The sequence below is a fragment of the Podarcis bocagei genome (assembly GCF_964188305.1).
Source record: "Podarcis bocagei genome assembly, chromosome: 4".
NCBI lineage: Eukaryota > Metazoa > Chordata > Lepidosauria > Squamata > Lacertidae > Podarcis > Podarcis bocagei.
Window position 1 is genome coordinate 78,641,966 of NC_138128.1, and position 26,916 is coordinate 78,668,881.

The 26,916-nt window shown below is 43.5% G+C and overlaps 1 long non-coding RNA gene across 1 annotated transcript; it reads left to right on the forward strand.

Moving 5' to 3' along the window:
* Positions 1–306: 306 nt before the first annotated feature.
* On the forward strand, positions 307–17,769 carry LOC308584571. The gene is made up of 4 exons (XR_014006929.1): positions 307–468; positions 5,845–5,962; positions 16,545–16,848; positions 17,683–17,769. It is a non-coding gene; the product is annotated as an uncharacterized lncRNA (long non-coding RNA).
* Positions 17,770–26,916: the final 9,147 nt, after the last annotated feature.

The following is a 26,916-nucleotide window of genomic DNA, read 5'->3' on the forward strand; positions in this document are numbered from 1 at the left end:
CCTGTGACCTCCAGGCCTCTCTGTGTAGTATTCAGGACTCTTCCTAGAGCGTAGGAACACAAACTTCCCAGGTCACACTCCCTTTCCTTAAGCCTCACCCCTCACCAACATTTCTCTTTGTCTTATGTGTTTTTGCTTGTCAGGAATATGTCATTGAACTGTGATAATGCCTGGATGGAGAGGCCCCTGACTTCTGTGTGGCTAGAAGGTAGCTTACTGTACAGTCGCATCCTTTGCTCCGCCCACTTTTGTCATAGTCCCATTGGCGAGCAACAGCATGCAGAACTCTGTGGAGTGTGAGGCCAAGCAAACAGAAGATAAAGAGTCTCTGAGGTGTGCTTGCCTGGAGGCAGGGTCGGCATATGAAGTCAGGGCTGTTCCAAGGGTTGGGCAAACAGCAATCTGCATAGTCAGACAACCCAATAATCACAAAGCCAAGGGTCCAGGCAGAAAGCAGGAAACAGCAAGGTAGGGCTGGGAACCACAGGCATTGTTACCAACATCTGACTGCTGCTGGAAGCTCTGCTTAAGAAGGCTGAAGCCAACTGGTTCTCCTGAGTAACTTCTCCTCCCTCTCCTTGAAGGCTGATCAGCTGCAGCTGGAGTCACACTGCCTTCTCCCCCTTCAGGCTGCTGTTCAGCAGGTGAAGCTGACTCCTGACCCATGACAACTATTCCCCTCTTTCTACTATCCGCATATGGCTCCTCGCAGCTTAGCCGCAAGAGAATATGAAGAGAGTTTTCCACTCCTGAGCTAGACAAAGCAGCTGCTGCAAATATCCTTGGGAGCCAGTGTGGTGTAGTGGTTAAGAGTGGTAGACTTGTAATCTGGTGAACCGGGTTCGCATCCCCGCTCCTCCACATGCAGCTGCTGGGTGACCTTGGGCCAGTCACACTTCTCTGAAGTCTCTCAGCCCCACTCACCTCACAGAGTGTTTGTTGTGGGGGAGGAAGGGAAAGGAGAATGTTAGCTGCTTTGAGACTCCTTCGGGTAGTGATAAAGCGGGATATCAAATCCAAACTACTACTACTACTACTACTACTACTCTTCTTCTTCTTCTTCTTCTTCTTCTTCTTCTTCTTCTTCTTCTTCTTCTTCTTCTTCTTCTTCCTCAACCTCGGCCCTCCAGATGTTTTTGGTCTACAACTCCCATGATCCCTAGCTAGCAGTACCAGTGGTCAGGGATGATGGGAATTGTAGTCTCAAACAGCTGGAGGGCCGAGGCTGAGGAAGCCTGGGATATGTAGTTTCTGTGGCTACTGCAGACACTTCCAGGAGTTAATGTTTCTGATGCCTTGCAATGATGTCACACTGCCAGCAACAATGGTTTTGTGGCTCACCACCCAAAATGCACTATTTTTGCAAGCCTCTGGCACAGGAGCATCACACCAGCTACTGAATTAACAGTTTTCACCTAGAGGAAGTCTCTCGACCAAGTACTATATAAATTACTGACAGGATGGGGTGGGGTGGGGCGGAAGATACTTTCTTCCTTTCCCATACATTTCAGCAATGGAGCTCTCAGAGAAGTGTATTCAGCGGGTGTAGCCTGCCTGCTGACATATACCTTTTGTGTTTAGGGGAATATGTCATCTCCCTCTTTGAGGAAGAACAAAGTATTGGGAAGTATACTGCTGAATGAAGCAGCCCATTTGTCACCTCAGCTCTTTTTGCTCCTCTCCTTTTGATACTGATGTAACTGAGCACACATTACTTTATTTCCTCCTAAAGGCATCACAAAGGGTGCAGAGCCCTGTATCCTTTCTCGGAAGAGGCCTCTGAAAGTCTGCTCCTTTTTTCTTTTCTGCCGCCAGTAACAGCGAGCAGTGCATTTCCTAACTCACAGTCCTCGCAATTGTGCACAGGAGAATTTCCTACCTTGCCTTGCCTTGCCAGAGATTACTCTGGATTTAAAGGTGGCTGCTTTGGGTGATGACATAACTGTTGGAACAGATCTATAATGGCTGCAAATGGAGCCCTCCCGAAGCACAAGCAAATGCCATTTCCAATAGGCATTACCTCTACAAGACGAGACAGACCTAAGGTTCTAGAATTTTCCTAATGGCATTTCCCCCCCTTCCCTTTGACAGTATAAAAGAAGGAGTGTAGGGGTTTAAGAGCTTTATGTTTTGTCATGCCTTCCGACTTAATACATCCTCATCCACTGATGGAAAAGAGTCTGTTTTCTGTTATGTTAACAAACCATGATGAATGAGATTGGATGCTAGTGGGACCTCATTTCATCTCTGGTTTCAGTCTGTTTACTTGCTGAGTTCACTGGAACTCTTGTGAGCTTGTGAATGTAAATTGCAGTGATGGCTGCACCCATTCTCCCCCCCCCATTGAGTTCCTCTTATAATCATGATGTGCACCCATGAATCGTTTTTGTCAAAGATACCCCTAAAATGATGTTAGTGAATATGTTGTGTGTCCTAGATACGAGGTAAAAGGCTACACCGATTAACAGGTAGGGATGGGGCATGAATTTGATTCAGTTTGCACTGAACCTACCCAATTTATACTACCTGGAACAATAAGCAAACTCAAAACGCAACCATCCTTCAAAATAGGCACTTCTCTGAATTTGCAATGCCGTTCTTCAACCAAGTCATGTGTACACAAATTCAAATAAAGTGTGGGCGTGAATGCATATATGACTGAAAATAACTTCTTATTAGAAATGTTTTGTACAAAATGTGTTTTTTTAGGCAAAACAGCATGCAAAAAATGTATATGGGAGGAGAAATCAACACTAAAATGCTGGTGAATTTTCATGAGGACTTAAAAAACAACAACAACCCATTGTAGAAAAGTGAGAAACCAAAATTGATGGGTTTGCCCATCACTAACAGGTTACAACTCCAGTCTGACCCAAAAGTCTTTGGGGTAAAGTTAGGAAAGTGCAGGGCTGAACAGAGTAGCAGAGTAAATCTCTACTGTATCGGAAGCCCTGCTGTTTGCACTGCCCACAGTGAATGGGGTGGGGTGGAGTGGTTCTGTCCCATTTTTTGTTGTGTGCACTCTAGCACAAGGGAGAGGTCCAGATTGGGTCCATCACTAGTAGCTGGGCTGCCTTAGCATCCAGCGGATCCTTGGCTTGTCCAGCTGCATCCCTTTCCTCTCCCCTTGCTCATTCAAGGGTTTCCTCTGGAATTAACTTCTACCCACACTTTTGGTGGATGCAACTGTGATCTCCACAGTGGTGGAGGTCCACACAGGTGAAACTTAGCAGGGACAGGGGGAGGGGCACCTCTCCAACATCCAAACTCTGTCTGCTGCAGCAGATCAGAGGTTCAGATAGCTCTGCAAACAAATTTTAGAATCTTTGCCCCACTCTTTTGTATCTGACAGAGTTGTTGTGTGAGTGGATTTTCATTTTTTATTATTTTATTGATGCAGTTCATGCTGAAGTCAGGCCATTCAAGTCTACTCTTTTGTCAGCCTGAGCCCCAGAGCATCTTGGTCACACTCTACAATGAAGGACAGAGCTATGAAATTAACATCCTGTGCAGTACCAAAAGACATTCTAGGTGCCCCATGGCTGAGTTATGGTTGCTATAGGGACATTGTTTTCCCTAACTTCTCTGCCTCTAAAGCCAACTCATCCGTATCTTTGCATTAATCTAATGGTCTTGCACATTTTCTTTATCATCTTAAAAAAGAAGGGGGCAATAGAGAAATAGAATGAAGACAGAGAGTGAGATCTAGGTAATACCACACATGAGCCATTCAAGAACAAAATGTACCTTAGGCAGAAAATTCCATATCAAGATGTCTGTTTCACACACATTTCCTCCGGTAATATCCTGTCATAAACCTTCTCCTTGCCTCCTTTAAAATAGAAAAGGTAGAGGAGAGGAGAAGATAATGCCAGTGCTTTTTAAGGGGGGGTGTACACAGGGGTACGCATACCCCTAAACATTTTGTGAGTTTAAGTTTGGCCTCATTGAGGGGCAGTATTTCAATATGAGTAGGAAAATGAGAGTACCCCTAAACATTTATTTTTTTTGAAAAAAAGCACTGGATAATGCTATAAAAAAATCTGTTGTTGGTCTTCTCCAAACAACACTCATTTACTTTTGTTACCGCTGCTGAGACTTTGGGGTGGAAAGGATTAAGTTGTGCCATTTAAATAAAATAATAACATTTGACCATTGTGTTGAGGCTGATCTGCAGCTATGCTGGCTATTTGAATATCCCGTTGTTGTTGTTGTTGTTGTTGTTGTTGTTGTTGTTGTTATACGTATCTTCCAGATATTTTGGACTACAACTGGATCAATGATCAGGATCAGTATAAAGCAGCTTACTATGTAGTGCATTTCCATATTCCTTAAATTTGTGCATGAATACCCTTAAATGCTATGGTATAACAGGCCATAATTCAATTAAAATCCCCACGTAAAAGGGCATGTCAAACTCACAACTGAATTATAGCTTTGGGTTCAATCTTCAGCCTTGCTTTGGGCTGCCCCCACTTTTTTCAACCTCCCATAGCTATTTACCAATACAATGAAGGCTTGCAGGAACTTTTCCTTGTAAAGTCAGGCTTGACATTAACAGATAGGAATTTGCCACTAACATAGCAAGAAGATTACAGTTCTCGGGTGTCATGAGAAGAAAAGGATTACAGCAATCTTTTTCTTGTTCTACAGAGCCTTATGTAGGAGGAGAGAGATTGCGCCATGCTGCCATAGGAACAAGAAAATGATGGGGAAATTATCTGCAACATTTTGAATAATGATTTGGCATACATTATAATAACCTTCTTTGGTTGCTTTCACTGGGGAATAGGGCACACTGCATGCTGGTGGGTAGGAACAATGCTTACAGGACAATGGAAAACTGTTGCTGTAACAGGGAGAGTTCAGTCCATGGGTGCAAGAAAAAAAAATAAATGTATTGAATTTTTTTTATCTATTAAAAAAACACACCCAACATGCACATCCTTTGAGCTATACTTTTCTTTAAAGAAAGCATTTAAACATAAAACAAGCAAATTTAGGAGACATTTCTATAATGAATAACATCCTGTTTCTTTGAGGGAGTGTTTTGTTTCCTAAGAAAATCAATGCTTGCAAAACATGTTGATGGCAAAAATAAGAACATACCGTTGTTAGGATCCTTATACATATTACGTTACAATGAAAATCTTAGTGTGCCAGTGATAATGAATCAGAAAAATACTGCTGGTTTTGTTTGTTTGTTTTTTTACCTCTTCACATCAATTTAGAAATGTTTTGCTTCAGGCTGGAGAGAGAAATACCTTTCTAACACCCAGACCTATAGCTCACCTCGTAATCTAGACTTCGGGGGCAGAAGGAAATCTTGGATTCCAAACTCATGACATGGTGGAGGCTGAATTATCAAAGGGAAACAATCTAGCAAAAAGGCAGTCAGAGACAGTGTGGATTTCTTTGGAATAGATAACAGGGAGACATTAGCGTTAGAAGAAAAAGAAAGGTTGGCAAGTAAGCTGAAGCTGTCGGTGGAGAGGGTTGTTGTCGTTGTTTTTAGCTTGGAATAGGGCATTCATCCTATTTATTCTCTATACAGGCATACAGGAATGTGCATCCCCTCCCCCATGGGGTGTGTGTGTTTATGCATGTGGGAGAAGTGACATGGGAGGGTGCCATTTTGTGAGAAACCACCATCAGTTAGGGGGGAAAGTGAGGAATATCCTCATCATCAGCTGAGGCATAACCTCCTCACTTCTTATTATAGATGCCTCTCATTAAGAGAAAAGAAAATCCATGATACTCTGTGTAACGTGCAGTTTGCCCCTCAGTGGACCAGTCAGACAGCAAAACATCATCAAATGACATTTCACCTTTATTTTTTTTTAGAATTAGGAAGCCAGCCAGAGCTCAGTGCATCCCACAAATGTCTGCAAGTGTGATATGTACTAGTATTCTGAAAATACAGCATCCACTTTTTTCTCTGAAAAGCAAGTTTACCTTGAGGGTAGGCTTTAATGTTAGGTGGGCAGACTCAAGTCTTTTGGGGTCTACTTTTCTTTCTTTCACCCAAATCCCTGAGAGTTTTAAATGTATAAAGCAAGAGTACCTAACCCAGATCTCTTAATAGTTAAGTCATATCTAATTTATGTTAAGTGAACCTCAGTTTGGTCTTTTGCTTAAGAAGTGCCTTACGGGATGGATGAAATCAAGATCTTCCTAGTCCAGCATCCTTGGAAGCGTTCCAGCAAAAGTTTCCAATAGTTCATTAATGAACCATCAGATACTTTCTGCCCAGTGGCACCTTCCCCTGCTTTAAAGTGTGCCTGGAGAAATCTCTGAAGCCAGAGGGGAATCACATGTAGAGAGGGGTGCTTAACTGTTCTGCACAGGTTGTTGCTGTTCTTACTCTTTGTGCCATGTATTTAGGAAATATATGCACCTTTGCTTAATTTAGGCAGGTCACTGAACTCAGCTTTTCTTGGCAGACGATGTTTGTTTGCAATAATAATAATAATAATAATAATAATAATAATAATAATAATAATAATAATAATTTATTTATACCCCGCCCATCTGGCTGGGTTTCCCCAGCCTCTCTTGTTTTAATATTAGCAAAATATTAAAATACAGTAGTCCATCAAACATTAAAAGCTTCCCTAAACAGGGCTGCCTTCAGATGTCTTCTAAAAGTCTGGTAGTAGTTGTTCTCTTTGACATCTAGTGGGAGGGCATTCTACAGGGCAGGTGTGACTACCAAGAAGGCCCTCTGCCTGGTTCCCTGTAACTTGGCTTCTCACAGTGAGGGAACTGCCAGAAGGTCCTCAGAGCTGGACCTCAGCATCTGGGCTGAACAATGGGGGTGGAGACGCTCATTCAGGTATACTGGACCGAGGCCGTTTAGGGCTTTAAAGGTCAGCACCAACACTTTGAATTGTGCTCGGAAACGTACTGTGTACCCAACCCCAAGACTGTCAGATTGTGTCTCTCTTGTGTTTGCAACTGTTTGCTCCCTGTTTGTTTGACGGAATACTGAGTTGTCATATGGGTGAAAAGGGATCAGCACTGGATTTAGGGTGCTGTGGGAGGTTTCTCCACACAGGGTGTTGAGCCAAGGGGGCTAATCCTCATCATCACCACCATCCAATATTTATATGGGTACCTATTGAGAAGATCCATAAAAACGCAACTGTATCCAAATGAATTTTTGTGAAAATAAGAAATGGGGGTGGGACACACACACGCACGCACAATTTTGTCCTTACCATATTACCAAAGTCCTCACCTGAAACAGAAAAAGGGAAGGGGAATGTTCCAGGCCAGAATTCTCATGGTCACAGCTTGAGACCTACTTCATTGCACTACCCGGACCTTAAAGTTGGAAAGTCTTCAGAGCAGGGAAGGCAAATGGATGGAGTCTTCCTGTGTAGAACTTGACGTTTTGCTCACAATTCTGCTGTGAAGAAAAGACACAGAGGCACTGGTGTTGACTTCCTGCTTCCTTCTGTGGTATTGCTCTCTCAGGCATGTTCTATGAAAGCCAAGGATGATCCTCTACTGTTCTTCTCATTGAGGGGTCATTCAGAAAGCTCAACATATTTTACTGCCTGAAACAGAGCCCGAAATGGTGGCTTTCTTATGGTAGGGGCCACGTGTTACAAAACCTTGTGCTCTGTTATTCAGATACCAGTCTGTTCTTTTATCTATTCATGCCCCCCATGCTGCCTGAAGCGCAATGCTTCACTGTGCTACATGGTAGGCCTGCTCTGCCACTTGTCTCATACTAGGCTCAACATTAATATGCATCATCATCAAGCAACTGCTGAGGTCCCAGCAAGACCAACTGCTGAGTCTTGCCCTGAGTTGTCCAATCAGTGTTGCCTGCCCAGCCACTATTTTAATTTTCTGCAATGCTACTGGTATTGCATCAATCCACCACACTGTAGGTAATTATCATGGTGGCCCTTTTCATTTCCCACAAGGCCCAAAGTGTTGCCACATTTGAGGGCACTATTGGAAATTAAAATGGGGGCTGGTGCATAGCAAAGTGCTGCTATGCCCAGAACTACCATGTCAGGCTGCTAGGGAGGCCACTGATGTAGGATGAGTCCCACCAGAGGTCCCTTAGCCAACCACCCTTCACACCTGCAGCTAGCCCTGCTTGACATTACTCAAAATGTAATACAGATAGGTGATGCCAATTTTGTGATGTGGCGGGATTGAAGTTGCTTCTAGATTTATAATATTATAGTCAAAATACTAATGTTGACCGATGCTGTTCTTTAGACGTGATGACGTCCAGTTATATAGATCATCTTTTTGGCTTTAGAATGTACACATATATACTATTGACAGTAGCATAACAAGGCGCTTGTCCATTAAGTATACGAATCATTACTTTGCTTAAGATTGCCTAAGCCTCCCTTGTCTGCTTTTCTAATTTATTTTCCTTCAATTACTTTTGCAAGAGAGTACATTCTGCAGGATCTGAAAGCCCCCTGTACTTAGATAACATGTTTTCACAGCACTCATTTATCCAGCTTCTTCTCATTGTGTAGTCAAGAGAGAAATTCAATTATTTTCATTTCGGGAGTGAAACCCCGAAGCTGGGCTACCCAGCAGCTTACAAAATTGATAGTGTATGAGTAGACGTCAACATGCTAACTGTGTTAATAAGTTCATCTAACACATTTGTATGTTAAAAATAAGAACACAATGCTTAAAAGGCAAACAGATCAAGCACTTTTTATAGCCAACATTTCCTTTAGAAAGCCCAATGCAACTCACAAGGTGCTCCTAATGGTCAGGATCCTCCTCAGGATAAATCTGTTAAGAATCTGCACAATAGTACCAAACACATGCGGATCATTCACTGGGCACCAGTAGGTAAGATACAAAATTCCTCAGCCACTATCAGTTAACAGATATATGGGGGGACCATTTGACCTCCTGGTCTCTGTGCAAGCTCCCTCAGGACAGATACTTGCCATCTTGTGCTCTGTGTATGCCATGCACACTGGAACACAGCCTTAGTCAATCCATTGTTCCATCTATCTCAGTATTGTTGAGTGGCAAAAACCCTCCAGGGCTTCAAATAGGGGTCTCTTCAAGCCTTACATGGAAAGACCAAGGATTGGACATGAGCTTTTTTAATGCAAAGTATGTGTTCTACCACTGAGCTATAGCCTTTCTCCAATTACTAATGAATGAATGAATGAATGTACTTTATTTTCTGCATCAGTGTGGGTAGCTTACTGGGTAAGAGTATTACTGTCATCCTCCTTGCTTTGCTGTAGCACCACTACTAGAGATGGCCAGAGTCATATCACAGCTATCAACTATAGGGTCCTATGAAATTATTGACTCTGTCTTGCAACCTGTTGCTAAAGTACAGGTTGCTGTTGAAGTGCTTGCTCCTGCTTGCTGTCAGATCACCAGCCCTGACACTTCCTGCTTTCTTTCTTCAGACCTGCCTGCAATTGTGTTCCCAGCTCTTCTGATTCCATGGGGTTTCCCCAGATATTCAAAGATGATAGCATGTTATTTAAATTATCAAAAAATTGCTAAATGGAGTTGGCAAATTGTTCACAGACCAACTATCTGGTGCATGCAAACTAGACACACCTGCCAGCTATAAACTGCTTTACATTCCGCAGAATTTTGAAATGTGTCGCTGAGATTTCACAAACGTAATTAAAACATGGAAGGTGGGAGCAGATGAAGCTAATTTCACAGCACTGTGTAGTCTTTAGAGGCTCTCTAATCCTCCATGGAGGCATTAAGGCTGCAATTTTATGCATGCTTTCCTGGGAGTAAGCCTCATTGCCATCCTTACCATGGTGAGAAGGAGAGATTTGCATGTGGTGAGCCAGCCCTACCATTAGACAGACTAAGGCTGATGCCTCAGGCGGAAAATGTCAAAGGGCAGCAGTGTTCCCCTACTTTTCTTCATCTATTCCAGGATTCAGTGCTGGCACTGATATAGTGTATTCAAATTTTGTTCCATAAAAACATCACATCAATAAGAACAACAAAGAGCAATGATGTACATATGTTTTAAATTAGCTGTACAGTATCCATGATGATCATATTTTTTTTCTTCACTACATTCCAAGTGTTTTTATTGAGTATTACATGACTCCTAGCCTGAGTTCTGGTGCCTTTTGGCACATATTAAGCCTTGGTGAGTGGGTGGAGCCAGCAGGTGTGTGACACTCCAAATGCTGTTGGATTACAGCATCCATCACCCTTGACCATAGGCCACGCTGGCTGGAGCTGATGGAATCCAACATCTGGAGGACCACAGGTTCCCATGCACTAAGTCCATCTAATGTCTCTGTTGGGTGTAGTGAAGGGTTAACAGTCTCCATCTTAAAACAGTTTAAAAGGGCTGGGTTAGACATCTTACTCTTTAAAGCTTCTCCACTTGGGGAATCAGCACTCCCAAGCTGGAGAGCAGCACCCCCTCCACACACAGTCACACAGGAAGCACAAGGGAAGCACAGCTACAAATGTCTCCTTGAAACCAACCATTTCCATTTGATAACTAGGCAAGACTCTGCTGTGCTACTTCATAGAAAGTGCAGCATTACCTGGCAGCCATCCCAGCTTTTCAGCAAAACAAAGCAGTGTGAGTTGTGTTTATGTTTTCTCACCTAATGCCTGAGTATTATGAAGGTTATTGTCACTCCGAAACACACACGCATCAGTAAAACGGAGCCATTAAAAGGGGCAGAAAGACAGACATCCTGGGGGATATCAATTTAATAGTTTACTTGCTGGATCTCTGAATGTGGTTACAGAGTGGAAGAGCCCCATTTCAAAATTTCTTTAAGCCACATGGGAAGGGTCTGGAGCTGAATTGCAGGACATACCTGTGTGTTTTGCATGCAAAATGACCTTACCCTCAGGCCACTCCAGACTGGTGTTTATTATGTGGGTGTATCCTGTAACATGTCATTGATGAATTGATGGCAGATTTATACTGAACTGTCCGCACCGTGTTCTGCTTCCTTGGTTGTTCTGTTCTGCTTTCCCAATGTTACTCTGTTACCGCCATCCGGAGGGGCAATCTTGCACTATAGCACAAAGAAAGTGGGACAACCCCTCTGCCCCGGAAGATCTGTGGCACATAAAATACAGGCTTTCAACAGGAAGCTATCCAACAAGCACCAACTGGAAACAAAGCAGTGTGTCTGACCCAAAACTTTTGCAGATATAAACAGTATTAAAAATGAGATCATGTATAACTGCCCATATACACTCATGAGCAGATATAGGTGAAGGTAAAGGTACCCCTGACCATTAGGTCCAGTCGCAGACAACTCTGGGGTTGCAGCACCCCATCTCGCTTTATTGGCTGAGGGAGCCGGCGTACAGCTTCCGGGTCATGTGGCCAACATGACTAAGCCGCTTCTGGCGAATCAGAGCATCACACAGAAATGCTGTTTACCTTCCCGCCAGAGCGGTACCTATTTATCTACTTGCACTTTGATGTGCTTTCGAACTGCTAGGTTGGCAGGAACAGGGACCGAGCAATGGGAGCTCACCCCGTGACGGGGATTCGAACCGCCGACCTTCTGATCAGCAAGTCCTAGGCTCTGTGGTTTAACCCACAGCGCCACCCGCATCCCATGAGCAGATATAACCATGCACAAAAATAACAAAAAAGATGTCTGAGGGGCCCTTAGTCATTATTCAGATTGTGTGACTAGCAGCCATATTAGTTGGTTTGCTTGTTAAAAAGATAATGTTCAGCATGTGGGGTGATATCAGCCCCCAGGCACTCTATCTTTGGCATTCTCTGTGCCAGGTATTCAGATGGATATGCTTAGAAGCATCAACACAACCGGGAACTCAGATAGCCCACGGTCAGGCAGAATTTTCCAATTGTTTCCAGATGAGCTCATTTAAGGGCCTCCTGTGGACCTTCTCAATTCAACACAGAGCCTGGCATGCAGGGGGAAACTGAGGAAGGCCTTGTGTGCACACCCTCATGTTTCTTACTATTCCCTGTTTGGCATAACACCTTGCAGGGGGCAGCAAACTTTTTCAGCAGGGGGCTGGTTCACTGCCCCTCAGACTTTGTGGGGGGGCGGACTATATTTTTTGGAGGGAAATGAATGAATTCCCATGCCCCACAAATAACCCAGAGATGCATTTCAAATAAAAGCACACAGTCTACAAAAACACTCTGATTCCCAGACCATCCGCGGGCCAGATTTAGAAGGCGATTGGGCCAGATCCTGCCCCTGGGCCTTAGTTTGCCTACCCATGCCTTAAGGTAACTTCATTGCAGGAATTGCTGTGGATAGGATGCCCTATTACTGGAGCTGCAAGGAGGAGGTCAATGGCTAGAGATGGGTAAGGGAAGCATTTCATGGAAAAGGAGAGGGAATATGGCCTGGCAACTTTACAGTTGCATATATCGAAATGAATCAACACATGCCAAAGTGTAACAAAAGGTTTAAATGCATACAGAGCCTGTTTCCTTCATGACATCAGGGAGTGGCAGAACGCTGGGGAGTGTGCACTGCTGAAAGTGGGCTGACTCGGGAGAGGGGGACCATGGTTTGTGGGGGCCTGTACAAGACAGGAGGTGAGAATCAGAGGCGGGGGGGGGGGGCTTCAGAACTGGAGGAAGAGGCAGGACAGGCAAGTGAAAGGCCGGGTGCTTCCCCACCCTCTCCTGCACCACTGTCTCCCAGAACCAGGAGAGAACTGAAGGAGGAAGAGCAGGGGCAGCTTCTACACAGGCATAGTCTCTGGCTAGGTGCATGCAGCCTGTCAGGGGAAGGTACATAAACTGGTGGAGGGGGAGTGGTCGCCAGTTGCTGCAACTGCTCCATAGATTGTGGACCTGGGAGTAGCTGCCTAGATGCTAGGTTGGTGTGTGCAGGTATCCAGAACTGCAGAAGTGATGGTGTTCTTTTTTTGTTTACAATAAAGGGTTGGAAGCACCCTTGACACATGATCAATTACTGGTATCTGCTAAATCTGAATCTAAGAATAGAGACTAGTCCGCCCCCACACCATATATGCAAATTAGGGTGCTAGAATATTGGTTTTGTTGCTATGATACCAACCTGAGCAACTTTGCACCTATATTCTGCATGGTATACTGACTACACACACACACACACACACACACACACAGAGAGAGAGAGAGAGAGAGAGAGAGAGAGAGAGAGAGAGAGAATATATATATATATGGGACACGTTTTATATATGGTAGATGTTTTACATGGGCTCCAGCCCCACTCAGATCACTGAGGATTTTGCGCTTTTCAGACTGAAGTGAAGAACTCCAGTGTTTTGTTCATGTAATATACTAGCCGAAGAGCTCCATAATGAACAGTTTCCTTATGCGGCTTGCTTACTGCCTGACTGTGAGACGCTATTATTTTGCTTAAAAGATGTCATTATCTGATAATAACAAATTGCCTATGATGAATGTGAGGTGGGCAGGAATTTATTTATTTTCTTTTTTTCTTTTGCAAAATCCAAAACTGTTTAAAACTTGCAACTTTGTCATATTACCAAAACCCTGTGGTAGTGATGGGCCCTGGTGTGTTTCCTCAATGTTTGATGCAAGTGTGGTGTGGCTCAAGAGTGGGCAACCTGTGGTCCTCCAGATGTTGTTGGGATCCAACTCCCATCAGCCTCAGCCAGCATAGCCAATGGTCATGCTTAATGGAAACTATAATCTTATAATAACTGGAGACCTACCGATTCCTCATTCCTGTTGTTGTTGTTTAGTCGTTTAGTCGTATCCAACGGACCCCATGGACCAGAGCATGCCAGGCACTCCTGTCTTCCTCTGCCTCCTGCAGTTTGGTCAAACTCATGCTGGTGGCTTCGAGAACACTGTCCAACCACCTCGTCCTCTGTCGTCCCCTTCTCCTTGTGCCCTCCATCTTTCCCAACATCAGGTTCTTTTCCAGGGAGTCTTCTCTTCTCATGAGGTAGCCAAAGTATTGGAGACTCAGCTTCAGGATCTGTCCTTCCAGTGAGCTCTCAGGGCTGATTTCCTTAAGAATGGATAGGTTTGTTCTTCTTGCAGTCCATGGGACTCTCAAGAGTCTCCTCCAGCACCATAACTCAAAAGCATCAATTCTTCGGCGATCAGCCTTCTTTATGGTCCAACTCTCACTTCCATACATCACTACTTGGAAAACATCACTACTCATTCCTATGTAGGGCTAAATCTGCTCCCTGCTTATGGTGACTTCACAGCCTGGACTGTGGGGTGGGTAAGTTTTACTCTACTCCTCAGTCTATTGACCACACTGGAACTTTTTTACCTTGTTCCATAGAACTTAAGTGGGAGCCATTGAGAACAAAGCTCATTTCTATCTGGGTTCTGTTAACTGGAAACACCATGCTAGAGTATGACAAGAACTCAGGAACTAGCTTCTTGTATCTGATGAGCTATGGGGAAGTAGGAAGTGCTTCTGAGTGTGACACCAACCTTCCAATGTATGCCCTGTTTAACCACTGCACCATGATGCCTTTCAAGTCCTAGAGACACCACGACCAGTCTTCATTGCAGAGTCAAGAGCTTTGAGGTCATCTGGTATGTGCCATTGGTGGTTTGCTGCATATGACAGTTCCCAAATTGGGATACATTATTCATCCCTCTTTTTGCCCTTCAAAGGCCCAGCTGGAGCCAGAAGAAGGGGGGGGACCACTGTCCTTAAGACATGAGTGCACATTGCAAACCCGTGCTTATAATTTAAGCCATTAAAAAGGCAGGCCCATTATGCTGTAATTATTTATTGATTTTATATACTATAGCCATTATGCACAGCACTCCCTGAACCAATGTTAATAGTCAGCAAATTTGAAAATCCTCCGATCTGACCTATTTTTATCAGGAGATGCCAATTACGCATATAATAACAATGGCATTCTAAATTGTTATAAATGAAGATAAATGAAAAGGAAGGAGGGGACAATAATCAATAGCTTCCAGGGATTTTAAAGTGAAAGCAGACCAGGAAGCCTCTGCTGTGAAGAACCAGCCTTAGTCTGTTCTCAAAGACAGTTTTGCCAGATGGGGACATCCTTTTTCGTATCTTCCGCATTGAGATTTGCCAATGGCACTAAACCTTGGCGATATGAACACAGAGCCGCAAAATGGCTCAAGGAGAAAATTCTTCTCAGCCCTAACAGAGGACACCTTCAAATGGAGGACTCTGGAGTCCTTCAAAACAGAAAAGTGCCCTCTGCAGAGTAGGATATAAAAGGTAAAGGTACCCCTGCCAGTCTTGACAGACTCTGGGGTTGTGCGCTCATCTCACTCCATAGGCCGGGAGCCAGTGCTGTCTGCAGACACTTCTGGGTCACGTGGCCAGCGTGATGAAGCTGCTCTGGCGAGCCAGAGCCGCACACGGAAATGCCATTTACCTTCCCGCTAGTAAGTGGTCCCTATTTATCTACTTGCACCCAGGGGTGCTTTCGAACTGCTAGGTGGGCAGGCGCTGGGACCGAGCAACGGGAGCGCACCCCGCCGCGGGGATTCGAACTGCTGACCATGCGATTGGCAAGCCCTAGGCGCTGAGGTTTAACCCACAGCGCCACCCGCGTCCCTTAGAGTAGGACATAAGATCACTCTATTCATAGAACACGGATTCACTGCCTCTCTCTCTCCCTATCTCTCTCTCCATGAGCTTCTGGATGTGTATGCAGGCAGAGCTAAAGGACGTTACCAGAAATTAGGAGTCTATATACTGGTATGCCCAGCCTATCATCTTTCTCTGTCATTAGTCTCTGTCTAGACTACAAGCAACTTCCATGACATATAGATAGATGGATGTATAGGAAACGTGCTTGGCCCACCCATTTCCGTTAATACTACCTCAGAACGTGAGGGGGAGCAAATGACTTTGCCAAGCACAGGCAATGTGTCCACATTTGAAATGAATCCAATCTTTCTTCTTCTTCTTCTTCTTCTTCTTCTTCTTCTTCTTCTTCTTCTTCTTCTTCTTCTTCTTCTTCAGTGTAGCAAACATCAATAAAATATGAAAAGAGCTCCAGGTAAATATCAAAAACTAGATCAAACAATAAACTATCATATGATAAAAGAACAGCACTACCCAGCTTTTCTTTTTAAAACAGAAAACAGAAAATAGAGAGTTCAAAAATCAATGAATGCATTTACAAATATTAATTTAAAAACTGTTTTTGATCCACATCTACATTTCCCCTGAGAATAAATGCCAAATGATTAAATTGTAGTTGGGGGCGGGGAGAGAAACGCATCAGATTATACGAAAAACCAGAAAATGTCAATCTTGACAAGCTTCATGTCTGCGACATGAAGTCAATTGCTTTTTTTCAAGCCTCCATCGTTATGTCAAAGAACTTGAACGGATGTATTAATTTCTTGAAGCACTTTTGAGGAAGTGTACACTTTGTGTACCCTGATGTTGGACTTCAACTCTCATAATCTCCAACCAGATTAGCTAATGCTCAGGAATGATGGAAGTTCTAGTCCAACAACATCCATGGACCCATGATTGAAGAACACTATGGTAATGGTTGGGGTACTACCTGCCTGTCAACTTTCCCTTTCTCCTTGCCAACAGCTGCTCTGACTGCACACTGCTGCTGACTCAAATGATAGGCACAATCAAGTAGGAGAATGAGAGGCTATGCTCACCTAAAATAGAACAAACTGTGTCCACACACTCCTGCTTCCGCCTGCCCCAGTGAGAAACTGTTGTCTACTGATGCCCCTGCCCAATTGACTGCCTGAGGGAGGGAGAGAGACTGACCATTGTGACCTCATCCTGAAGCTGCCTGCTTGAAGGAAAGACTGGCCATTGTGACCTCATCCTGAAGCTGCCTGCTTGAAGGAGAGACTTTGTAACCTACTTGTGAAGGTAAAAGGTAAGGTAAAGGACCTCTGGACGGTTAAGTCCAGTCAAAGGTGACTATGAGGTTGTGGCACTCATCTTGCTTTCAGGCTGAGGGAGCCGGCGTTTGTCCACAGACAGCTTTCTGGGTCATGTGGCCAGCATGACTAAACTGATTCTGGCAAAATGGAAGCCAGAGCGCAAGAAACACCATTTACTTTCCCACCGCAACAGTACCTATTTATCTACTTGGCTTGGCATGCTTTTGAACTGCTAGGTTGGCAGGAGCTGGGACAGAGCAATGGGAGCTCACCCCATCGTGGGAATTCGAACCTCCAGCCTTCTGATTGGCAAGCCCAAGAGGCTCAGTGGTTTAGACCACAGCGCCAGCCGCGTCATTGTGAGCTACTTGTGAGGTTGCTAACCAGAAGGTCAGAGCATTCTGATGCTTTCCTAAGAGAGAGAGAGACTGGTAATTGTGACAGGCTGGTGCTGCCCATCTGAAGGAAACAGACAGGCCATTATGACCTTACGCTGCTGCCTTCTGCCTAAAGAAGAGAGACCAGCCATGGTGACCTCATGCTGATGATGCCTGCCTGAAGGAGAATGGCCTTTGTGTCCTCATGTTCATGTTTCATGCATGAAGGAGAGAGACTGGCCTTTATAACCTAATGCTGTTGATGCTGGCAGTCTGAAGGGAAGAGAGGCTGGCCATTGTGACCTCATCCTGATGCTGCTTGCCTGAAGCAGTGAACATTGTAATATAATAGAATACTATTGATATTAGTATTAATGAATTTTTACCTTTCTCCCGCTATTCTTCCTCACATCTGTATTTAAATCTCTGCTTCCTTCTCTTTGTTGACAGGCAGTACATAGAGGGCGGTATTCAACTAAGTCTCATTCCGAATAGACCTACTGAAACTAAGGAACCTAAATAAGTTACCTTCATAAAATAAATAAATAAATAAATAAATAAATATTAGTAGGTCAACTTTGTGTAAAATGTAGTTGAATACCGCTCATGCCGTCTGAAGACAAATCTTGTCAAAGCCTTCATCCCTGTTGCAGAACTTAATGAAAAAATGCCTTTCATAACTATTTCTACAGTGTCCATTTTGTCTTTTTATATTGTTATCTTTGGCTGAAGGGTGATATACAAATTTTAATAATAATGGTAATGATAATGATAATGATAATGACAATGACAAAGGTGAGTAAGCAAATTTTTATGTTTTATGGTAGCTGAAGTAATGACTTCAAATGAAAAGTATAAAACCGAGGTTTAGATTTGCTGAGCCATTTCAGTTTTTCACTGAACTTTTGCCAATTTAAAGCTATGGATTAGCGGAAGGAAATAAGCTTTGTTTGAAAAAAGGATGAGTAGAAAGAGTTCCTAATAAACTCCAAAGGATAGGCATTTTTAATACAACCATCTCACGCTGTTGTGGTCTTGTCTTCCCTCTGTATGGGAGAGGGCTGGCCCAGTGATGAGGCATGGAGAAGCAGCTGCCTCACGTCCCCATGGGCTCCCACCTGCTCGACTGCCACTGGAGAAGCGGTGCTGGAATCGGCACTGATATCTGCTAAGAGCTCATGAGATCTCACAGAGACATCTTGTGAGATTTTGATAAGATCTTGGGAGGTCGCACTGGAAATCAGTGCCAAGGCACTGCAGCGAGCCGTGTGCCAGTGGTGCTGGCAGAGGCAGGTGATGCAGCGTCATGTTGGGAAGCTGTGTACGTGCAGCTACTCACACAGAGTCAATTAAGGTTTGGCAGACAACCAGAAGGCAATCTGAAGGAGTAAGTCTGCCTGGTGATAACAGAGGCTCCCTGATTGGTCAGGCTCTCTCAAGGGAGTGATAATTAATGGCCTACTAACTGGAATGTGCTAGTTCAGAGTTTGGAGATCTGAGTTCTGTTCCTGTAAATAGTCCACTTTATATAATAAACACCTAACTACAAGTTCCTGGTTCCTGCTTCGTCTATCCTGTCTGCAGCCAAGTCGCCAATTGCTTCCGTGGATTCTGTGTTTACTCTGCTAGGTCTGGCTAAGGTCCTGCAACTAGTCAGAAAGTTGTGAAACACCAAATAGGTTTTGCCAGTACGTCAGTGTCAGAGGTAAGTGGCACAGCGGCAGAGGTGGCATTGTTGGGGGAGATTGTGCAGCAGATCTCTCCCTACTTCTCAAGCCCTTGCAAAGCCCTCACGACTGAGCAGGAAAGGAGAGATTCAGCAAAGACTTCTCCTTAAGGAGAAACGTTGACCGAATCCCTCCACCAGCAAGGGGACAAGGTTTGGCAAGGGCTTTTCCTTGAGGGGGATCCCTTGCAGAGCCCCACTGTGGGCCAGCCTTGGCATGGGGTCAACTTATAACGAGATGTGAGCACCGTTACATGCCATAGGCAGGAAACTGCAGGTTTGTGAACACTTCCCTGGAAAGAAAACTTCTGCCAAAAAAGAAAAAAAAAAGAGGGGGGTGGAGGAGAAGAACACAAAAGGCAATATTTTAGAGCAAATCTCAGCACATCCCAGTGACAGAATCATTTTGTATACTCAGGGAGGATTTTTCTAAAAATGAGAAAGCATTCAAACAGGATTTTCCATCTGCAGCCTGAATTGGTACATTCTGGGAAAAGCTTTACTCCTGGATCCTGCCGATTATATAATTTGGCCCTACAAATAAACAACCCAAGGTAAAAAAAGTTGCATGGACTCCAGCTGCCCTCCCCACAGGGCATACTCTTCATGCTTGAGTTATTTTCTTCTAATCTTTGAATACAGGTCAGGCACACATTTTGTTTTGCATGCTTTATTGCTGTTGCATTCCAGGATTCTTCCGTACTGCTCCCATCTAAGCAGAGAGCTGCAAGAAACCCCGGGCAACAGTCATAGGTAAATGAAGCAATGTTTGTTTCATGGAACAATATCTCAGGTCTCTTAGTGAACATAATAAGAGCCCTGCTGGATCAGACTAATGGCAACAACAACAACAACAACAACAACAACAACAACAACAACAACAACAACAACAACAACTTATATTCCCCAGCCACTCTGGGCAGTTTTCAGCACATATAAAAACATAATAACATGTCAAACATTAAAAACTTCCTGATAAAGGGCTGCCTTTACATGTCTTCTAAAAGTTGTGTAGTTCTTTATCTCCTTGACATCTGAAGGGAGGGTGCAAATGCTGAGAAGGCCCTCTGCCTGGTTCCCTGTAATTCCACTTCTCACCGTGAGAGAACTGCCAGAAGGCCCTCAGAGGCAGATGTCAGCATCCGGACTGAACAATGGCAGTGGAGACACTCCTTCGGGTATACTGGGCCGTGGCCATTTAGGGCTTTACAGGACAGCGCCAACACTTTGAACTGTGTGTGGAACAGACTGGGAGCCAGTGAATGTCCTTTAGGACTGGTGTTATATGGTCCCGGCGGCCGCTCCCAGTTATCAGTCTAGCTGCTAGCACCCTGTTTTCACATTGGCCAACCATATGCCTATGGGTCACCTGTAAACAGGACCTTAGAACAACAGCACTCTCTACTCCTAAGGTTTCCAGCAACTGGTATTCAGAAGCTTAAATGAAGATGCCAAAGAATTTCTCAGGTGCCCCGAGAAAGAGGCAGGAACAAGCCAGACATTTTCAGATGGGCAACAATTATCTTAGATATCCGATTTAGTACAGCACCAACTCATGCCCACATTTCACATATTGGAGAACACCATAGGTAAGTGGCTTCCATGTGGTTCTCTGTGTTTTAGTGCATGTGCGTGCACAGAAACCATACATCTTAAATCTCATGTTGTCCTATTTACCAAGCCCTGTCTTCTTCACAGAGTCACTTACGTTGTTGCCAGGATCTGTTCACCTTGGGAAAGTGGAATTTATATTTTTCAAAAGCTTATCGAAACCAGGGCCATAACTCAGGAGCGGAACATATGCTGTACATGTCTAAGGTCCCAGGTTAAACCCCTGGAATCTCCAGGGAACATGCTTTTATATCTGCACAAGGAAACACCTTTGCCTGATGGTAGAGAAACTACTGCCAGCTAGAGTACAGAGTAATTGGGCTCAGGGGCTCAGAGGCCAGACGCAGGTCACATTCACATCATACATTTAAAGCACTCTTATACCATTTTAAACATTCATGGCGATCCAACAGAGATGTAATGGCCAGTGGTTTTGCAGTCAATCCTTCCCCACAGGAAACTCTGAGAACAGGAGCTTTGTGAGCAGATCCTCCAAGTGTCCCAATTTTCCAGGGACAGTCCCGGAATTACAAAAGGCACCCCTGCTTCTGATTAGATCCCAGAAAGTCCCTGTTTTCCCTGCCAGTACCGCCAGTGCCGAGCTCAGGGAGGAGGATGAGTCGGTGCTTGTCCCGAGTGATGGTGGCTGTGAGGGATCACCCTGTTGCCTCTCCATGGCCGCCACTGCAGGTCTCCTTCCTTGGGCAGTTCACAGCTGCTGCTGGAGAGCAGGTGAGGAGGAGAGGCTGCAGAAGCTGAGGCCCAGCCCCATGTGATGTGTCAGCTCTGAGGTGCAAGCAGAGGAAGAAGAAGAAGAAGAGTTTGGATTTGATATCCCGCTTTATCACTACCCTAAGGAGTCTCAAAGCGGCTAACATTCTCCTTTCCCTTCCTCCCCCACAACAAACACTCTGTGAGGTGAGTGGGGCTGAGAGACTTTAGAGAAGTGTGACTGGCCCAAGGTCACCCAGCAGCTGCATGTGGAGGAGCAGAGATGCGAACCCGGTTCCCCAGATTGCGAGACTACCGCTCTTAACCACTACACCACACTGGCGCTCCCTGGGACAGGGCCACCCTGGGCTGGAAGAAAGGGGGAATGGAGCAGGGAGTAAGGAGTCTTGGTTTTGTTTTCTTTAATGCTTTGTGTGTCTGGGTCTAATAATAATAATAATAATAATAATAATAATAATAATAATAATAATAATAATAATAATAATAATAATAATAATAATTTATTATTTATACCCCGCCCATCTGGTTGGGTTTCCCCAGCCGCTCTAGGCAGCTTTCAACAAAGTATTAAAATACAGTAGTCTGTTAAACATTAAAAGCTTCCCTAAAGAGGGCTGCCTTCAGATGTCTTCTAAAAGTCTGGTAGTTGTTCTTCTCTTTGACATCTGGTGGGAGGGCATTCCACAGGGCGGTCTAATCTTGCCCCTTTCTAAAAGTTATTTATTGGTGTGTGTTTCTCTTTTTGTAAATCCACCAATGAATAATAAAATAAAATAAAATGATTAAAGGGTTTTCTTAGGATGGTGGAGGGTGTGCGTGCTGTGTCCCATTGGTGTAATGGTGGTAGCGAGCACCATTCTTCTGATAGGAAATGCTCGGGCGGGGGGCAAAAATGGGGGGTCAAGGAGGCATAGTTAACAAGGCTCCACGAAATGTCCCTATTTTCATCTGAGGAATGTTGGAACGTATGTGCGAGGGGAATAGGGGGTCTCCTAATAACTCTAAGCACTCTTTAAAAACTACAGTACCCAGAATTCTTTGGGGCAACCCACAACCATTTGAAGTGGCACCATAGTGCCTTAAATGTATTTTGTGGATGTGGTTTGAGTAGATGGAAGCTTTGTATCTCCATATATTGAATCACAACAACTTCACCCTCTCTCCCCATAAAACATAAAATGTGTCACGCAACCAACCATCACTGTGTTACAAGTTTCCCCACTTCTGCAAAGAAAGCATCATGGTAGGGAATGGGAGAGAAATGTGATATTGTTTGTATTTTAATGAGAAAACTAGCTGATTCACTCTCAAACCAACTGGCAAACCAAAGGATAGCTGCCCTTCAAAATTCACACTTCCCCAAATTTTGCAGTGCGGCCCTCCAACCATAGAATACAAGTAGGCATCTGTTAGGTAAAAGTGCACATATTTGGGAAAAGAACATGCAACAAACATATTAGTGGAAATGGCTTGCCAAAAACACGGATAATAATCAAAGCTACATACAAAAATGTGTTTATTAGGAGAAATGTGTGTGAAAATGCGGTTGAATTTTCATGAAGTTTGTTTAAAAACAAAACAAAAGAGTTCTGAAGAACTGAATTTAAGAATGGAAAAATGAATGAGAAAATGAGAGAAACTACAAATGACAGATTGACCACTGTATTTTAATATTTTGTTGAAAGCCACCCAGAGTGGCTGGGGAAACCCAGCCAGATGGGTGGGGTATAAATAAATTATTATTATTATTATTATTATTATTATTATTATTATTATTATTATTATTATTTACCCATCTCTATGTCAAGGTAAGGAGACACCAAGTACCGTGATCCTTCATGGCAGATTTTGTTCCATTATAAGGTCCAGGTCTGCTGATTTTTGTGGAGCAGCCACACTTCTCTGTTAACATCCAAGTTCCGGCCCGATGGTATTCTTAAGAGACTTCTTCTTGTGTTTGTTTTATCCACAATTTTCTTGGGATAGAATAATTATTCTTAGCTTTTTTTTTTTTTAAAATGGGACACTCTGCAGAAACTCCAAGGAGAGCCATAATAAAATATTGCTTCTTTCCGAAAAATAATGAGGCTTATTAAAAAAAGATTAGTGACTTTGGGTCAATTCATATTCTCCTAATGGGGTTGCAATCAAATGATGAATGGTGCAAGGGAGTCCCCACTGCCCAGGAATAGCCCCATCTGCCCTGCTCATGAAAAAAAAAATGATGGGAAGAGGCAATGAGCAACCTCCACTAACCTCCTGCTGCCTTTTAGTTAATTAATGGTGCCTCATTACTGGTGGTCAGATGTTTTCAACACAGGCAAGAAACCATCCATAAATGTCATAAACAAGCCCACCTCAAGAGCAATTAACACGTTGAAAACAACGCACATTCCTCGCTCAGTTTTCATTCCCACTGTGAAATAACTGGCCGCTATTTCTAATTCCTTTGCAATACACTTTCTGACCCATGATAACCTTTAATTAAAATGCTTTAATTACAAATAATAGTCTGCCAAATGAAATTCAATTGATTTCCCTCAAATTTCCTTCCCAGTAAAGATGCTTTGGTGTATAGGCTTGCAACAAATGGTCGGTACAAGCACAGAGTTAGAATCATTCGCTATATACGTGTGTGTGGCAGTATAATAATTTAATAATCATAATTTATTATTTGTACCCCACCCATCTGACTGGGTTTTCCCAGCTACTCTGGGTGGCTTCCAGCATATATAAAAACATAATAAAACACTAAACATTTTTTTAAACATATGTACAAGTCTCTGGTGCAGCCACATTTGGAATGCTTTAAACCTTTAAAAGCTTCCCTTTACAGGGCTGCCTTCAGATGTTTCCTAAATGCTATATAATTACTCATTTCCTTAACACCAGATAAGAGGGAATTCCACAGGGTGGGCGCCACTACTGAGAAGGCCCAGTATGCCACCACTGGTCTACAATGGATAAATTCTGTGAGATCTATGGATGACTGATTTCTAGAAATATCTTTAAGAAGTACAGTGGTATCTCGGGTTACAAACACCTCGGGTTACAAACACTTTGGGTTACAAACTCCGCTAACCTGGAAGTAGTACCTCGGGTTACAAACTTTGCCCCAGGATGAGAATGGAAATTGCGTGCCAGTGGTGTGGCGGCTGTGGGAGGCCCCATTAGTGAAAGTGCGCCTCAGGTTAAGAACGGTTTCGGGTTAAGAATGGACCTCCAGAACAAATTAAGTTCGTAACCTGAGGTTCGTGACCACTGCATAGGTTTTATAGTTCCTTCCTCCCCCACCCTGTCACTGGATGATGACAAATATAATACTGATAATACTAAACAGAATACAAATTAACAGTTAATTAATATATATATATGGATGAACTGAATAATTTCTGTGAGGATTTTATTTCAAATTAACTTCCCTAAATTGTCAAGCACATCAAGAAATCGACTTGATTGACTGCATGTTCCAACATCCTGCGATAATGTTCTGTTCCATGCAGCAAATATGGGGAAACTACATGTTTCATTACATGTGGAGTATGCAGCTTTGTCAAAGGTTTTCAGTACTATGTGTTGGTTTATGTGTGGAGGAGAGGCTAATTATCACCAGGACCACAGAACATGGGGAGGAGAAGTTTAATCCGTCCCTCTCCAGCCACAATTCTCATGGAAATGCCGCCACCTGCTGAGGCAATAGCTTTAGGAGAAAAGTCTTATTGGTGTAAACACATGCACACAGGCAAAATAGAGGGAGTTCCTGGGTCTGAAACCCACTTGGCAAACAGCACATTGTAATTTCTTTTTCTTTTTTTTATAAAATTTTTATTGGTTTTACAGAATTTTTTAAAGACAAACAAACACCTAAAAAGACATACAAACACGTATAGTTTCATAACATTTTTTCATAAACCTCTTTTCCGGGACTCCCCCATACCCCCTCTTTCTGCATCCCAATGTCCATAATTTTTTAGCAACTTCTAAATATTCCTTTCCAACCTCTGTCATCTTAATCTTTTCTATAATCTGGTAACAGCACATTGTAATTTCTTACCCAGCAAACAACAAGAGCCAATGAGAAATAGACACGTCTTTTGTGAAGAACACCTCACATTTTACATGCAGAGAATCCAGGTTTGAATCAAGGGTACAGAGTCATGCTATAAAAGGTAGAGAAGGGACACATCTAAGCCAGTTTGGGGGCACACTGCATACACTAATTAAGCAGCTCCTGTGAGGACTAAGTAGCCCGTTTTGAACATGTACAACAAGTGTACATGTGCAATTGTTCACTACTATTTTGCCTGACAGGTCAGCTCTGCATGGTGGCATCCAGGCAGTTGACAATGGACCTCCTTTCACATCCCTCCCCTCCCCTCCCCACAACTGGGGTGGGTTAATCTGTCAATTCCCATTTCTCGCATTTTCTCACTTTTCCAATCTTAAATTCAGATCTCCACAACAGTTTGCATTTTTTTTAAAAAAGTCCTCATGAAAATTCACCAGCATTTTAGTGCAACTTTGTTCTACAATCCATATGTTTGTATGCAATTACACCTAATGTACACATTTTTGCAAGACAATCTCCCCTAATATGATGCACTTTTGTGTGTTGGTTTCACTAATGCATATACCTGAATGCACATATTACCCTAATATGTGCATTTTGGAACATGTTACTTGCCTGCATTGTATAATTCAGACGTGGGCAAATTTCAAAGGATAGCTGTGTTTCCATTTGCATATTGTGAATTAGGTAGGTTCATGAACTGAATTGATTTTGTACCCCGATTCTACCCTCAACTGACTGCTTTATGCCCCTTGGCAGTAGCAACCATTTCACTGTTGCACCCTGAGAGGCCTGCACCCTCAGGAAACCTCCTTGAGCACACTGCCCTTCAGACTCCCTCTCTGACCTCATCAGACTCCCATCCTCAGGGCCTCTGAAAGCAGATCATATCAGGGCAGGAGAAAAGGACCCATATATACTTAGCAACATGGAAACACCCTCCATGGTAAAGTCAAAGTTTTTAAGGAACAGCATCTGGGATGAAGGGAATTCTTTAAAAAAATTAATAAATGTGTGTGGGGTTGCCAAATGGTCACTGCATTCTTGGACTCCTATGCTATCCATAGTTTCTTGGCAAACAGCAAGGGAGCATGTGCCTTGTCCCTTGCTTGTTGTATGATTCTCATTGAGCTTGTAAAGGTACAGGAGCTTGTCTGGAACAAGCAAATTGGCAATTCCACAGAGGAATAGCCAGGATCATATTTTTGTCTTGTTGCTGGTGACAACATGGGAGCAGAGAGATTGAGCCTGTAGTTATACATTTATTCAAGAGACAGTGGCTGCACTCCTATATCTACTTAACTAGGAGTGAACCTTTTTTCCCTTTTTTCTTTTTGTAAATGGGTTTTGCCTCTGAGTTCAATAGTTTAATGGGACTAACTTCTTTGTACATAGGATTGCAGCTTTCACACAGCATCTGAACCCACCCTCCCACCCCATCTCACAGGAAAACAATCTGAACATGTTTCCTGCATTAAACTGCCCCAGGAGGGGTTGATTCCCAAAATCCCAAATTGGATTTCATTGTCTTTTCCCGCACACAAAT